Source organism: Rhinolophus sinicus, chromosome 8 (assembly GCF_057876585.1).
Source record: "Rhinolophus sinicus isolate RSI-liver-muscle chromosome 8, RSI-T2T, whole genome shotgun sequence".
Lineage (NCBI taxonomy): Eukaryota > Metazoa > Chordata > Mammalia > Chiroptera > Rhinolophidae > Rhinolophus > Rhinolophus sinicus.
The window spans coordinates 66,338,906-66,354,196 of NC_142508.1; the positions used below are offsets into that span (position 1 = coordinate 66,338,906).

At 51.7% G+C, this 15,291-nt stretch overlaps 1 protein-coding gene across 1 annotated transcript in view; it reads right to left on the reverse strand.

Moving 5' to 3' along the window:
* The window catches only part of CDH5 (cadherin 5), a 33,734-nt gene extending 32,371 nt beyond the window's left edge, over positions 1-1,363 (reverse strand). The window contains exon 1 of the mRNA XM_019755125.3: positions 1,224-1,363. The gene's annotated coding sequence lies outside the window, so the exon portion shown is untranslated. The remainder of the gene's footprint in view (positions 1-1,223) is intronic.
* Positions 1,364-15,291: the final 13,928 nt, after the last annotated feature.

The window sequence follows — 15,291 nt, forward strand, 5'->3', positions numbered from 1 at the left end:
GGGTAGCAGGTAAATTCAGCCATGGTTTCTTGAGGATCCCCTACAATGAGCCACTCCTGGTGCTAAGCGTTAGGTTGACTCAGGAAGAGACAGTTTCCTCCATTTTATAGATGAGAAAGCTGAGACATGGAGAAACTATGTGACGCCGGAAAAAGCCTGGGCTTTCGGGTACAAAATGCTCATTCGAATTCCTACCCCAGCTCTTCTCCAAATATCAGTTTCCTTACTGAGAAATGGAGAAAGGCTATATTTAACTCATGGGGTAGTTGGTAGTTATAAAATAAGGAGCTCCGTTGTTTAAGAGCCTTCTCTGTGCATTGTCTTTAGTTCCCACAATGAATTGTAGAAAGACTTGCTGTCTCCATTGTTCAGACAAGCAAACTGAGGTTTGATAATGTGGAGTAATTTCCCCAAAATCACACGGGAAGTGGGTGGTAGAGCTGGGATGTGCACCCAGGACCACTGTCTCCAGGCTGGGCTCTGGAGACTGCCTGCCTTCAAGTCCCTTTGGGGGACTTCCCTAAAATAGGAGGGCCTCAGGGCCCCAACCTTCAGGTATCTGGGTGTCAGGGGAGAAAGGGAGGGCCACCTTCCTGACCACAGCTCCCACAGCTCAGAGTGACCCCTGCAGTGTCTGGGGTGGGAAGGGAAGGGGCTTCCATTAGCAGGGCCTCAAGTGCTCAGAGCTAAGCCTTAGCTTGCTTATTCTGGAATGGGGACACTGGCTGACGGAGGGGCAGAGGCTCAGAGCTCCCCTTCTTCTCCCAGTCCCAGCACAGAGCCTTGAGGGGAGGGGATGATGACAGGCCTTGGTTAATCCTCTACCTGGGGGAAGGCGCACCAGAGGGGAGCCTAGGCCTGGGTGCCAGTCCTCTGCCCCTGGTGTGCTGCTCGATTTGGGCAGAATCCTGCCCTCTCTGAGCCTGGCACCACTGGAAGCCCGTGGGCCCTAGAGTCACATAGAATTGGAGAGTACATGTGGGAGAGCTGAGGCCTTCTCCCCTCCCTCAGCCCTGGGAATGCTCATTTGTGCCCAGGGCACCACCGCTGGGTGTACTTCTCAGCCCTGCTCTAAGCCTGGAGGAGACCCTGTGTACCCCGAGGAGAGGCTCTTCCCTGGGACCCTGACAGTGACCATTCTACAGATGGGGAAGGCAAGGACCCTACTGTCTTGGGTCCATGGTGAGGGTCTGAGTGGATTGGGGTCAGGAGCGCTCACTCACCGTGCCCGTGGGCTGAGCGGTGTCTCTGTTCTGTCAGACTGTCCGTCCGGGGCTGAGTGCTATGGAGTTCTGTGGAGCTTGGCGGACAGACAACCTCTCGAGGGGAGCCACACCCGGCAGCGAGGGAGGCTGGCTGCCTCCCCTTCAGGTTTTCCAGCTGGCCCAGGCCCACGCCCCCCTGGGATGGTTTCCTGTTATTGTTTCTTTGTGAGGGCCGGGCTGGCTGTAGATAGGCAGGCCCTGTGGTGGGCCGCTCCCTCGGTCCCGCTGGGCTGTCCCCACAGAGGCCTAGCCCTGTACCTGCCTGGGCCCCAACTCCAGGCCTCAAATCTGGGGCTCTAAGTCTAGTACCTGCCAAGGGCCTTAGTTCACCCTCCTTGTAGCCCCAAGGGCAGTTGTCATCACCCCCATTTTATAGCTCAGGACACTGAGACTCAGCAAGTTGAAAGTACCTCTCTAGCCCTCTGAGGTGTAGTGGAGTCAGAAATCCAGCCTGGGTCAACCTGGACCCAGAGCCAGATTTTCTCAGGTGACCCCATGACATGGGAAGGGGCAGAGTTTGCACGAGATGGGGAGGCTTCAGGGGCTTTGGAGGTGAGGTGGGTGGGAGAAGGGGAACAGCATCTCTTGGCTCTGCAGGGCCGGATTGGTGCCAGCCTGGGTTTGTGGGGCTGTTTGAGTTTAGGAATACCAGGTGGAGTCCAGTGCCCTGGTTCTGCTTCTGGATGTGACCGTGGACCAGTCGTGTCCCCTTGAGCCTTATTTTCCTCATCTGTAAAATGGGGATAATCAGAGCCTCAACCCCATAGGGCAGTTGAGATAAATGAGTCAGAAAGCAGCTTGGAAGATAGGGAAGCTGAGGCAGGACCAGAGCTCAGGGAACCAAGAAGCTGGGGCAGTGAGGAGGCAGGGCTCAGAATCTGTTACTCATGAACATCACGTGAGGAGGTTTTACAAACTGCAGATACCAGGGCCCTGCCCCAGGCCGATGGATTTGGAATCTCCCTGGATGGGCAATGGGAATCTATCTGTCCTTTGAATAGTTCCCCTGTTTTTCCATGGGTGAATGAATGGCTGGGAAGTCCCGAACTGGATTTATTACATAGCTGGGCGGAGACCTGAGAGTTTGAGAGCTTTGTCCAGGGATACTCAGTAAGTCAGTGACACGAGTATAGAGATGCACACGGAGGGAAGAATATTTTTTTGGAGAGGGAGATAAAGATTTCTCTGTTTCAGGCATGTTGAGTTTGAGATGGCCTTTGGATACCCAGGTGTCACGGCCAGTTGGAGATAGGGGCGGATTCACGTAGCCTGCTGCGTAGTGACGAGCTTAGTTATGGTGGGACCTGAGGCCATGGCAGCGGATGTGCTTACAGCGAGGGAGGACTTGAGCCGCCGAGATTTGTAGATCCTCTAGCGAAGAGAGTGCAGCAAAGAAGGACAGAAGCGGGTGAGGACAGGGCGTGTGAGCTGGGCCAGCCTGGGAAAGGGGAGAGTCGATTTGAAAGACAGAGGTCGTCCTGATTGTGATCAGAGCAAGTTAAAAGGAAAAGAGCAGGCAAGACAGGTTAGAGGGGGCTGGGGAGGGAGGGGGAGAAAGTGGAGACGTGCGTGATGACAGTTCCTTCCCCAGGACTTGCAGTGAATGGGAGCAGAGAAATGGGAGGATTTTTGTTTTTCTCAGAAAGCTATGGTGGCATGTTTGTGTGCCAAGGGGACGTCCAACAGCTGGGGAAGGCAGGTGATGCTGAAGCAAGAAGAGTGCGTCATGAGGCACCCCTTCCCCGCCCCAAGCGGGGTCCAGCACGTTCAGTCACTGTGGAATGAACAAAGGCTCAGCGGTTCCTTCTCCAACTGGATTAACTCTGCTTTTTCCTGGTGGGGGTGGTGGGGGTGGAGGGCGGGAGGGGAGGGGCAGGGAGGTAGTGTGACCACAGAGGAGGCTGGACAGGCCAGCGCCCTGTCTCTGGTGCCCCAGCCTCTCCCCTCTGCCTGTGCGGGCTACCTGCCCTCGTGTTGTATGGTGTATATGCCCACTGGGATGGGGGTGGCATCACTTCCCGCTGTATCTCAGACTCCGTGCTGGTGGCATGTCTCGATGGGGTGTGTCCTGGAACCATCTGCCAATTTCCTTTGTGCTCCCAGTCTGTGGGGAAGTTGACTCTGCCCTGAATCCCGCTGTTGCTTTGGTCCGTAAACATGGGATGGCCATCCAGGCATATGCCCCTGGGGTGGGGATGGGGTTGCCATGAGGAGGTAGCCCAGGCCCTGGGAGGGAGGCTAGTGCCCGTGAGGATCTCATGCCTAATTTCTGCCACTGCGCAGCTTCTGCTGGAGGCAAAGGAGGTAATGGGTACAAGGCCAGGAAATGCCATCAGGAGCAAAGGAGGCAGCCTGTAGCCTGGCAGGAAATGGGATGGTGTGTGAGATCTGATTAGCTGCTGGAGGAGGAAGCAACAGTGGGGTGGTAGGGTGGGCTGGGGAATGCAACCAGAAGGCCTGGGGACATCCACGTGGCCTCTGCCAGGACTGAAGCTGCCCAGGGAGGGGCCCTGGGTCTCCCTGCTTGGAGAGGCCTGGGCTTGGGGGTTGGCAGTCCCGCTTCAGATCCTCCCCTGGCCCATCTGTCTCTCCTCCCTCCACCCTGGTTGTGTCTCCTTTGTGTGTCTGTTCCTGGGCGGCACCAGGCACAGAGTGAGTGGTCCATAGATGCCACCTTGAAACCGTGGACTCCTTAGCGTAGCAGTCAGTGCGCTGTGGGCCAGATCTGTGGCTTCTGGAGGGACAGCTGGGTGTGGGGGGCTCTTCCCCCTGCACTGCGTGGTCCTGAGCCTGTATGCAGAGCCCTGGCAGGGAGCCATGACCACAGCACAGCGTCACTTAGGCGAGGAATAAAGCTAGGATTCTCCTGTGAGAAAGCAGCTGAAATGGATTCTGTCAGTAGCGCTTGATTTGGTTGCTGAAGTATTTTTCATTTTCTTCCTCTTTTCTCCAGATAATTGCTCTAGACATCCGTGGCCATCCAGGAGAGTGGGGGCCAGCCTGCTGAGCTATCACCCAGCAGGATTTGGGGGTGGACAAAGCCTCCAGGGGAAAGAGAATTGGGGTCAGTGTAGGGTGCGCTTTAGGGGCTCATGAGGGAGGACGAGCAGGAAGAAGCAGCAGGGGAGGGGTCTCACCCTCAGCTGTGGTTCCATAGGAACAGCGAGAGGTCCTCAGAGCAGGGACCTTTGGGTGTTCAGAGCTGAGCTCAGGGTGGCACAGAACAGGGGTCATTGAACAATGAAGGCATGAATGAGTGAATGGGTGCATGAACAAATGGCATGTTGAGGCTGACTCAAGGTGTGGGGCCGCGATATACCTGTGTTCTGTGCTATCCGCGTACATGCCTGTGTTCTGTGCTATCCGCGTGTATGCCTGTGTTCTGTGCTATCTGCGTGTATGCCTGTGTTCTGTGCTATCCGCGTGTATGCCTGTGTTCTGTGCTATCCGCGTGTATGCCTGTGTTCTGTGCTATCCGCGTACATGCCTGTGTTCTGTGCTATCCGCGTACATGCCTGTGTTCTGTGCTATCCGCGTACATGCCTGTGTTCTGTGCTATCCGCGTACATGCCTGTGTTCTGTGCTATCCGCGTACATGCCTGTGTTCTGTGCTATCTGCGTACATGCCTGTGTTCTGTGCTATCCGCATATATACTCTCATGCACAGTGGATCCTTTTCTCAAAGGCTTCAAGAAGGCACTGCATGAATCAATCAATCAATCAATCAATCAATCAATCAATCAATCAATCTCTCAGGTCTGCTGGGTGCCCAGCTCTGTGCCAGGCTGGGGGTGGGGACCCAGAGAAGTGAAAGAGACCATCCATTGATAAACTCCGAGATTGGGTGGAGTTAATTACAGTCACCAACACTACCATGAACTGAGCTCTGTGACCTTGAGGGAGGCCATGGATCTGCCCATTTTACAGCATTAAGTAACCAGCCCAGCGTGGCACTGCCCGGCTCAAACCAGGGCTCATGTGAGTATGCAGAGCCTTGGGCAACCCTGGATCCACTCTGAGCGTCCTGCCTCTGAGCCTGTGCCCGTGCTCTCCTTGCCTCCTAGGGTGCTCTTCCCTTCCTGCCTCTGCCAGCCCAAACCCTCCTGACCTTCAGTGCCCAGCTCAAACATACAACCCCTCCATCTAGCTTTTCTGGATTCCCGTTTGGGAAGCATCTTGTCCTTGGGAAGCTTCTACCCTGTCTGCACCAGACTTGTTTGGTTTCAACGCTTATTGGGCCCGTCCCCTGTTTGCTTAGGTCATGATTCCTAAGAGGTATATATACTATTCATATTCCCCTGGGCTTAGAGAGGCTGTGTGACTTACTCAAGGTCACACAGCTCCTGAGTAGCAGACCCGAGATTCCAACCCCCATCTTTCTGTTCCCAGTTTAGTGCTTCTTGTACATCATCCTACTGCTGACAACCTGTCATTGTTTAACAGTATTTTCTGCTCATTTACTGTTTCAAAAGTTCCATTGAATGATGCCCAGCCTTTGCCTCACTCTGTCCTGGGCATGGGGGACGCAGAGGTGACCCAGGATGGGTTCTTGCCCTTGAAGGGTTCTCACTCTGGTGGGAGAGACACATGCCCAGAACTGAGCTGTACTGAGTGGGGCCAGGTTGGTGGCAGAGGTGTGTGCCCTATGCTGGGTGTACTCAGAGGAGGGGGCCCGGGGAGCTGCCAGAGGACGGGGTCCCCAAGCTGCTCTGAAAGGATGGGCAGGAGCTCACCAAGTACAGAGCAGGAGGAAAGACTGGCTGGGCAGAGGGAATGGCAAGGTCAAAGACGCAGATTTAGGAAGGAGAAGCCATTCCATGGGGACAAGCACTGAGGTGCAGGGAGATGGAATGGGGGTCTGGCTGGGGATGAAGCCAGGTGGTGGAGGGTCTCTCATGCCACCTGAGAGCTCAGGAAGGGGACACCTGGGGGCTTCATGCCAGGCAGGGACCCAAGGAGTCCTGAATTGTAGGAGAATTGCCCCATATAATCGGGTGGCCCGTGGTCAGGCCAGGGAGAGGCCTCAGGCTGGAGAACCACAAGTCAGGGCTGCTGAGTGTGCAGTTGCTAGAGTGGGCGGGAGGATGGGAGCTAAGAGGGGCCTCTCCTTGGCCAGGAAAGGACTGGTTGAGCAGTGTTTGAATTCCCGACAGTGAGAACAATACCTTATCTGCAGAGCACTTTCCCAGATGTTTCTCACTTTTCTCTCATCATCCCAGGAAGCCTGTTAGGAAACGGTGCTCAAGCGTTGTGTGGCTGAGGGGAGGACCCAGGAGTAGCTGGGGTTCAGAAGGTGTCCTGTGGATGTATCCTGGGCAACTCTTCCTCTGCCACTTACAGTCCCGCCCGATCCTGGACAAGCCACGCAGCCTTTGTGCCTTAGTTTCTCCTTCTGTAAAACGGGAGTGATTGCATACCTTTCTCATGGGATTGCTGGAAGGAGGAATTGAGAAGATTCAAGCACAGTGCATAGAGCAGTCTCTGGCATACAGTAGGTGCTCAATAATGCAAGTCCTGACAATGATGCTGCAAGTGTGTGAGGCAGTCACGCGTGTACACATGTAAAGGTGTGAGCACAGGCACCACATGTGCATTTATTTGGCAGCCGTGGGGCTACATGTGTACATGCAAGAGCACACATGGAGCTTGTAAAGCACCCACATGGATGTGACCGTGGGTGTGTGTTTATGGTGCATGAGTGGGCTGAGGGGTGCAGCTGGGCCACGGGAGGGCCAGGCTTTGGGGAAGCACCTTCCTCCTCCATCATCTGGAATCCTCTGCCCCTGTTACCCCACTGACCAAACCTTCTGCACCCTCGTCTCCTGCAGAGTCCCAGAGAGGTCAAGGCCTTGCTCCCGGGTGGCTCAGTGAGTCGGGAGAGGTAGGATGGGACGAGGCCCCTGCCTCCCTGTCTGGAGGGCAGGCCTGTGTTTGGTAGAGACCTCCCCCCACGGAAGCCAGGACTTCCTGTCTCCAGGGCCCACATTCCTTGTGTCCTCTGTCAAAGTGTTCTGGAGAACAATGGAGCGGAGGCTTCGCCATCTGGAGGGCAGGAAGGTGGGTCAAGGGCTGCTCGGGCTGCCTCTAGATGGGGCATACAGCGCGGCTCTGGCACCGGCCTGAAGCGTGGCAGTGTGGTGGCAGGGCCAGAACTTGGCAAGCCGGAGATGTCTGCCTCCTGCCTGCCCTAGTCTGTCCCTTCTCCAGGCCCTCTCCAGACCCCTCCGTACACTCTGCCCCTCACCCCTGTGGCCTGAGGCAGGTCTTCTAGGCACAGTCCGGCTAAGGGAGAGGAGTCTGAGCTGGCCCTGGGGAGGGGAGCTGCCAGGGAGAACCAGGCAGATGAGATGGCGCTGGTCACTCAGGCTGGTAAGGTCTTGGGGAATCCCCTAGCCTCACCCGCCTGCCATGCCAGGAGGGAAATAAGACTAAGCAGCCAGAAGAAACCCTCCCCAGCCCCTGTGCCAAAGTGCCTACTCACCAGGATGTCTGCCTGTGATCGCTCAGTTTATACACAGTTCTAAGAAGCCTGTGGCCGGAAAGGACAGGGCAGCGCTGGGGCCATTCTCTGGGAACCAACAAGGTGGGGTGGGGTGCGGTGCAGTGGGTGTCAAACCAGCCAAGAGGGGAAAGCCGGGGGTCTTTGGTCTGGACGGCTGTTTCTGCCCTCCCTTGTGCCTGACAATCTGGCCACCATCCCAGGTTCCCCTGCCATGGGCTGAGGGACCATCTCTGAGACCAGCTCCCTCGGCCTGCTTGTATTTCTGGGAAAGTTTTTGAGTCCCAGCTGGGACCACTCACAGGAATCACACATTGTGCCTTGGCTGGAGTGAGAGAGGACTGGAGTTAGGCCTGTGGAGTTGGGGGGGAGTCTAGAGTCCTGGAAGGAGGGAGGCTCGGTGGGGGATGGCTTACCACCCCCCTCCTGCCCCATAAGCCAGCCCTTAGGGCCTTCAGCTCTGGGACCCCCACTCCGGCTCTCCCTCACCCTGGGGGATCATCCATAACCTTACCCCATCCCACCTCGATTTTCACCAGTTTGCTGTTTGGTGACAGTTCCTATCTGGCAGCCACCATCTTTCATTCCTTAGGACAAGCTACAAGTTCCTTAGCCTGGCATTCAAAGTGTGCTGGGGTCTGGAGCTGTCTGCAGCACAGAGCTCTGTTGGGCCTCAGGGCCTTTGCATGTGCCGCCTCCACTGCCTGGCATTCCACCTCTCCCAGAACCTCTAGCCCCTCCAACTCCCTGAAATCCAGTCCAAATGTCTTCCTCTGCATGACAAGCAACAACAGTAAAGAATATAGATATTCTCCTTTAAAAATTACAGCTTTATTGCGATGTAATTCATATATCATAAAGTTCACCTTTTAAAGCATACTAGTCAGTGTTCTTTAAGTATATCTATAAAGTTGTGTAACAGTCACCACTAACATCCCAGAACATTTTCATCACCCCCCAGAGAAACCCAGAACCCATTAGCAGTCAATCCCCTTCCCCTTCCCCCCAGCCCCTGGCAACAACTAATCTACTTTCTGTCTATGGATTTGCATATTCTGGACATTTCATATAAATGGAATCATATAATATGTGGTCTTTTGTGTGTGGCTTCTTTCACTTGGCACAATGTTTCCAAGATTCATCCATGTTGTAGCAGGTATCAGAACTGCATCCCTTTTTATGGCTGAATAATATTCTGGTAATAATATTCTGCTGTGATATACCACATTTTTTTATCCAGTCATAAGTTGATGGAATCTGGGTTGTTTCTGTTTTTGGACTATTATGAGTAAGACTGCTATGAATGTTTGTGTACAGGTTTTTATGTGAACATAGTTTTAATTCTCTTGGGGTACACATCTAGAAGGGGAAGTGCTGTGTCATCTGGAAACTCTAAATTAATCTTTGAGGAACTGTCAAACTGTTTTCCAAAGTAGCTGTACCATTTTACACTTCCACTAGCAATGTGTGAGGGCTCTAATTTCTCCAAATCCTCACCCACACTTGTTAATATCTGTCTTTTTGATTCTAACCATCCCAGTGGATATGACGTGGTATCTCATTGTGGTTTTGGTTTGCATTTCCCATACGACACATGCTGTTGGATATCTTTTCATCCATTTCGGCTGTTTGTATATCTTCTTTGGGAAAACGCCTTTTGGAATCATTTGTTCATTTTTAATTGGGTTGTCTTTTGTTGTTGTAAGAGTTTTTATATGTCCTGGATATATAAGTTCCTTATCAAATATATTTGATAATGCAAATGTTTTCTCCCATTCTCTGGGTTGTCATTTTCTTGATGGTGTCCTTTGAAATAGAAAGGCTTTAAGTTTTAATGAGGTTCCATTTATATAGAGTTTTTCTTTTGTCTATAGTGCTTTTGGTGTCAAACCTCAGAAATCATTGTCTAACCCAAGGTCATGAAGATTAGCTACCACTTCTTGAGATTTACCCCGTGCCAGGTACTTTATATACATTATCTTCTGTGATCACATCCTGGCAAGGATTGGGTTTTTTACTCCCATTTTACAGATGTGAAATCGAGGCTCAAAGATCCAATCTTGGGCATGCAGCTAGTAGATGGCAGGCTGTCTAGCCTCAGAGCTGCGCCCAGATGGGTGCCAGGGTGACCCCTATGTAGCTTGGAAGCACAGCAGTGGGTGAAGGAAAAGAGTACCTGACATTGAATGAGTACCTGGCATCCTTTGTGCCAGGCGTGGTGTTGGTGCTTTGTGAGCATTAGCTCACATCCTCTCTCTCTCCATGGTAGAGGCTCTCAAACTGTGGCTCTGACCAGCAGCATCAGCCAATTTCTGCGCCCCACTCCAGATCAGCTAAATCAGAAGCTCTGGGGAAGGGACCCAGCCATCGGTGTTACTTAAGAGCGTCAAGGGATTCTGATGGCGCTCAAGCTTGAGAACCACTTCCTTAGAGCACTGCCTCTCCCCGCCCAGGCTGCACCCTACAATTGTCTGGGGAGCTTTCCTGTGTGTTTGTTTTGTTTGTAAGTACTAGCTTGGGGGAAGGCACACCTAGAGATTCTGATTTCATCCATCTGGGTGGGAGCACCAGTTTTTAAAGCTCCCCAGGAGCGTCTAATGTGCACCCAGGGCTTTCATCGCTCACTGTCTTGGGAACAGGTACCGCCACTAGCCCCCTTTTATAGATGCAGAAGCTCTAGGAGTTGAAGGGACGTGTGCAGGGTTATATAGCCACGGAGGAGAGGGGGCTGGAATTCAAAGTCCCTGCCTTCTACTTCCCCTCCTTCCTCCCACGTATTTTTGCTTAACTAGAACCTGTGTGTTGCTTCCCCAAGCTGCTTTCTTTGGAAAGTAAATGATGCGTGATGTTGCCATCTAGTGGCAATTGAGTAGAATTGACGAGCGTCTTCAGGACTTCCAATGACTGTTCTCAGGGGACATGTGGGAAGAGGGAAGGTGACCCTTCACAGCCGCTGTTGGGAGACTTGGGCCCATTTTTTCTAAAGGCATCCTTCAAGAAAAGGAGATTGGAATGATGGTGGGTTTCATTTTAAGCTCTAGTCAGGCTCTGGAAACTTCTCCTAGGCCCATATGTGCACTTCGTTGTAAAATCTAGTTTTAGCAAGAACCCTGCTAAGTCAGGTTAACCAGGAACCCCCCCCCCCCCCCCCCAATATCTGATCAGGTCACTCACCCAGGTGATGTCTGATCAGCAAGAATCCTGTTAGGTGGGTTCAGCCAGAATCCCCCTTTACGCCTGATGTTTCCTCCTGGTAATTTTCCATCCACTGACCCCCACTCACCCTGCTCCTTATCTGTAAATTCCCACTTGTCTATTCTATAGTATTCAGAGTTGAGCCCAGCTTCACTCCCTGACTGCAAAATCCCATGGCAGTGGTCCCTGTATCTATCGTGAGGGTCCTGCCTTACCATCTTTAACAAGTGTCATAAATGGTTTCTTTCTTTAGTATGGGGGAGGCTAGGTCCCAGGCAGGGGCTGCAAGGGGAGGCAGAGAGGGATCTGAAATGGAGAGAGATTCACTCTGGCTGTAGAGCTTCACTCACCCTCAGGGGTGTCAGACCTCTGTTTGGACATTCATTCATTCAACAAACAGCCACTGTGGGTCAGGCCTCAGGGGTGGGTGCTGGCTCTCCGACATCAGGGGAGAAACAGAATATTTGGGGTGCTCAATCACCTGTCGCCCAAGCAGGTCTGTTCTTGGCCCTGGGAGGGGCCCCAGAGGAGGCAGGTGGGACTGAGAGGGGGAGGTGCCCCTAGTTGGGAGCCCCGAGGTGGCTGTGGGAGGGGGTGGCCTCTTGAAGCTGGTGCCCAGGGTCTGAACTGGAGCCCACAGATGAGTCAAAATTGATGGCTGCTGCCCACCCTGCTGGCTCCCGTGGGACCAAACAAGAGCTCCCAGGACGTATCTCGGGACTTCTCATGTGCTGGCACAGCTGGGGTCCTCACCAGGGCCAGGGGTGGTGAAAGAAATAAAGCATCTGAGGAGGGAGGGAGTGACTGACTATGTGCAAGGCATTCATAGGAAGTACACATAACATAAGAGGCATAATCTTAATAATTTTAAGTGTCCACTTCAGTGGCATTACGTAGTCATGTTGTGCAATCGTTACCACCGTCCATCTCCAGAACTTTTTTCATTTTGCAAAACGGAAACTCCATACCCATTAAACAACAACTCCCTATTTCTCCCTTACCCAGCCTCTGGCAACCACCATTCTGCTTTCTGTCTTTATGATTTTGGCTACTCTAGGCACCTTATATAAGTGGAATCCTACAATATGTGCCCTTTTGTGACTGCCTTACGCCACTTAGCATAATGTCCTCATGATTTATACATGTTGTGCATGTGGCAGAATTTTCTTCCTTTTAAGGTGAATAATATTCTATTGCATGTATACACCACATTTTGTTTCTCCATTCACCAGCTAATGGACACATGGGTTACTTCTACCTTTGGCTTGTCGTGAATAATGCTGCCGCCACCGTGAGTGCACAAATATCTGAGTCCCCGCTGTCAATTCTTTTGAGTGTATCCCCAGAAGTGGAATTGCTGGATGATATAGTAATTATATTTTTAATTTTTGGAGGAACCACCATAATGTTGTCTGTAGAGGCTGCACCATTTTACATTCCCACCAACAGTGTACAGGTGTTCCAATTTTTCTATGCCCTCACCGATGTTCTTTTTCGAATAGTAGCCAGCCTGATGGATGTGAACTGGTAGTGCGTTGTGATTTTGATTTGTGTATCTGTAATGATTCGTGATGTGGAGCCTATTTTCATGTAGCTTAGAATCCATTGATAACAGTAAGTCTTAGTGGACAAAACACAGGTAGGGCGTGTCCTGTCAGAAGGCCCACCCAGCCTGGCAGCTTGCCATCAGATGTGATGTCTTTGCTTCCTCATGAAAATATTGTTTTAGCCCCTGTTGTGTGTCAGCCTCATCTGATCACAGGCTCCTTTATTCCCAAACACGTATTTGTATCTCATGGAAAATACAAGGTCCGTGGAACACAGTTTGGAAACATGGACACAAAGGGCGGTAGGTCTCCAGTGGGATGCCACGGGGCTCCATCCAGGTCCATCTTGATTAGCATTTTCCATCAGTAACTTAGAAGAAGACCTCAATTATCTACTAATAAATCAGTGAGCTATTTAAGCCCTGATGGGATGGTGACTGCATTGGACAACAGGGTCAGTATCCAAAGATGTTCTGACATGATGAAGAAATGGTTCAAGATAACAACAGGTAGCGTTACAAGCATGAGTTGAAGGCCTTGCACTTGGGCTTAAAAAAAAAAAAATCAGGAGCAGCTGCCCAAAGATGGGAGACACATAAGAGACATGAGAGAAACTGAGGACACTGGGCCAAGGGTTGGGAGAATAATATTAATAAAAATAATACTAGCTAACATAGATTACCTTACAACAATGTACTATTGTAGGTAGGTAGGTACTATTATCAATGCCCATTCAACAGATGGGAAAGTTGAGGCTTTTGGTGGTGAAATAACTTGCCTAGGGTTACATAGCTAGAGGTGACAGAGAGCACCAATCAAGGACAGGACCTCTCTCAGACCTGCTGGCTCTGTCCTGGTCAGAGCCTGGAGTGCTGTGTTCATTCCTTTCAAACCATAGGATACATGTGCAACAGCTACAGGGAAGTTTAACCTAAAGTAGACTAGGAGGCCAGAGAGGTAGTGAGCTTCCCATCCCTGGGGATGTACAAGAAGGGCTGGAAGACCCTGGCAGCACTGTTGTGGTGAGGATCCCAGCGTCCGATAGGGACTAGGATAAATAATATTTAAGGTCCCTCCATCCCCTGCAATTCTATAATTCTGATATAGCAACTTTCTACTTTAACGTCAAGAAACGGGAGAACTCTGTTTTTTACGTACTGAATATATACATTATTTATAATACTTTGGGTTTTCTCCTATGACAAATATGTGCACTGTATTTATTCCCAAGTGCTAGGACTTGTGACAAATTTTACATGACCATTTAGGGTTTATGTTCTGGCTGATTATTAAGACTTTCATAGTTATCGTACACTTATACTTATGACACAGGGCTATTCACATTTTTGAAGTTCTGGATGCCCAGGCATTGATCAGGAACCCACGCTGAACACCTTACATCATTCCTGTGGGAAAAACGTGGCCTGCTTTATGACGATTCAGTTTATGATGTGATTTCAGAAACTCAGTGAATTTGCTTTGAGGACAAAAAACTCACACTGTCACTAGGTTCAAAGACGTCCCAGAAGTGGACAAACCTAGTCTGCTATGTGGCTTGGGTGAGTTTCTCAACATTTCTGTGCCTCAGTTTCCCCATTTAGGAATCAGAGGGGAGGATGCACGTCCTGCCTGGCGTTGCTGAGGTGGTGTGTGTGGCAGTGCCCATCCTCAGTGACACATCTTTCCATCCTTTTGTCCTCGTTGGCATTGAGGGCGCTGCCTTGGGATCCAGGAGCCTCAAAAAAGGCCGGCAGCTCACCCAGGGTTGGAGTTTTCTGGGTTCTCCCTTGCCAAGCAGCGTCTTTTCAGCAAATGTGAGGATTTTGCACTGGGTCTCCAAACTGAACTAGTTTCACCTCAAATAAAAGAAATCAATCTTTGCAGCTGAGCTGTTGCTCCGACATTGATTTGACATAAATTTTCAGACTGCTTGGCTAATAAATAAGCGGAAAGGCAATAAACATCAGGGGGAATTATCTGTGAGGGGGTGCGGCAGGCAGCTAGGGAGGGGGGTGATTCCCGCTTCCCTCACCCACTCCCTGTCTGCTCCCAGCTTGAGACACTTGTCAATGGAGGGTGGCTGCCTGATGTGTGTGGTACATTTGGGGAAGTGGGGAAGAGGCTCCAGCTCACCCCCCTCCCCTGACTCTTGGTTGCTCAGACCTGCCCTGCAGAGCAAGGGGAGGCCAGCCCCTCTTAAGTATGAATCTCAGCCCCCGAGTTGTGTGATCAGGGGCAGGTGAATTAACCTCTTTGCCTTGGTTTACTCACCTGGAAAACCAGGGACACTTCTGGCAGGCTTTATGTGAAACACAGGGACACTGCCACCCACAGTCAGCATGCAAATATGTGTCAGCTATGGCTCTCACACTGTGAGCTGTTTGCCAAGTCCCCAGCACATAGTAGGTGCTGTGCCAGTGACAGGTGTTCCTATTCTGGGGGGTGCACTAATGAGTTTTTGGCCCCACCCTCAAGTGCGGGACCCTTTCTCTTCCTTGTCACACTTGTGTCCTGCTGCCAGCCCCACTGCGGCCCCAGGGTCATCCATTGTCACCTCCCCTGGTACCCCTCCACCCCCCCAATTCCTAGTCTCAGAGTTCAGGTCCTTGACTTCTGCTGGACGTACCTCCCCTCACCCCACTGCCGGCCTGTCTGGCTTGGTCACAGTCCCCATGTTGCAGAAGTGTAGTGGGGTCTCCAGCCAATTATTTAGCCAGGCTTCCCATCCCAGGGAGGATGCCCTCACCCGTGTCATTGCATTTTTTATAGTGTGTCAGCAACTTAA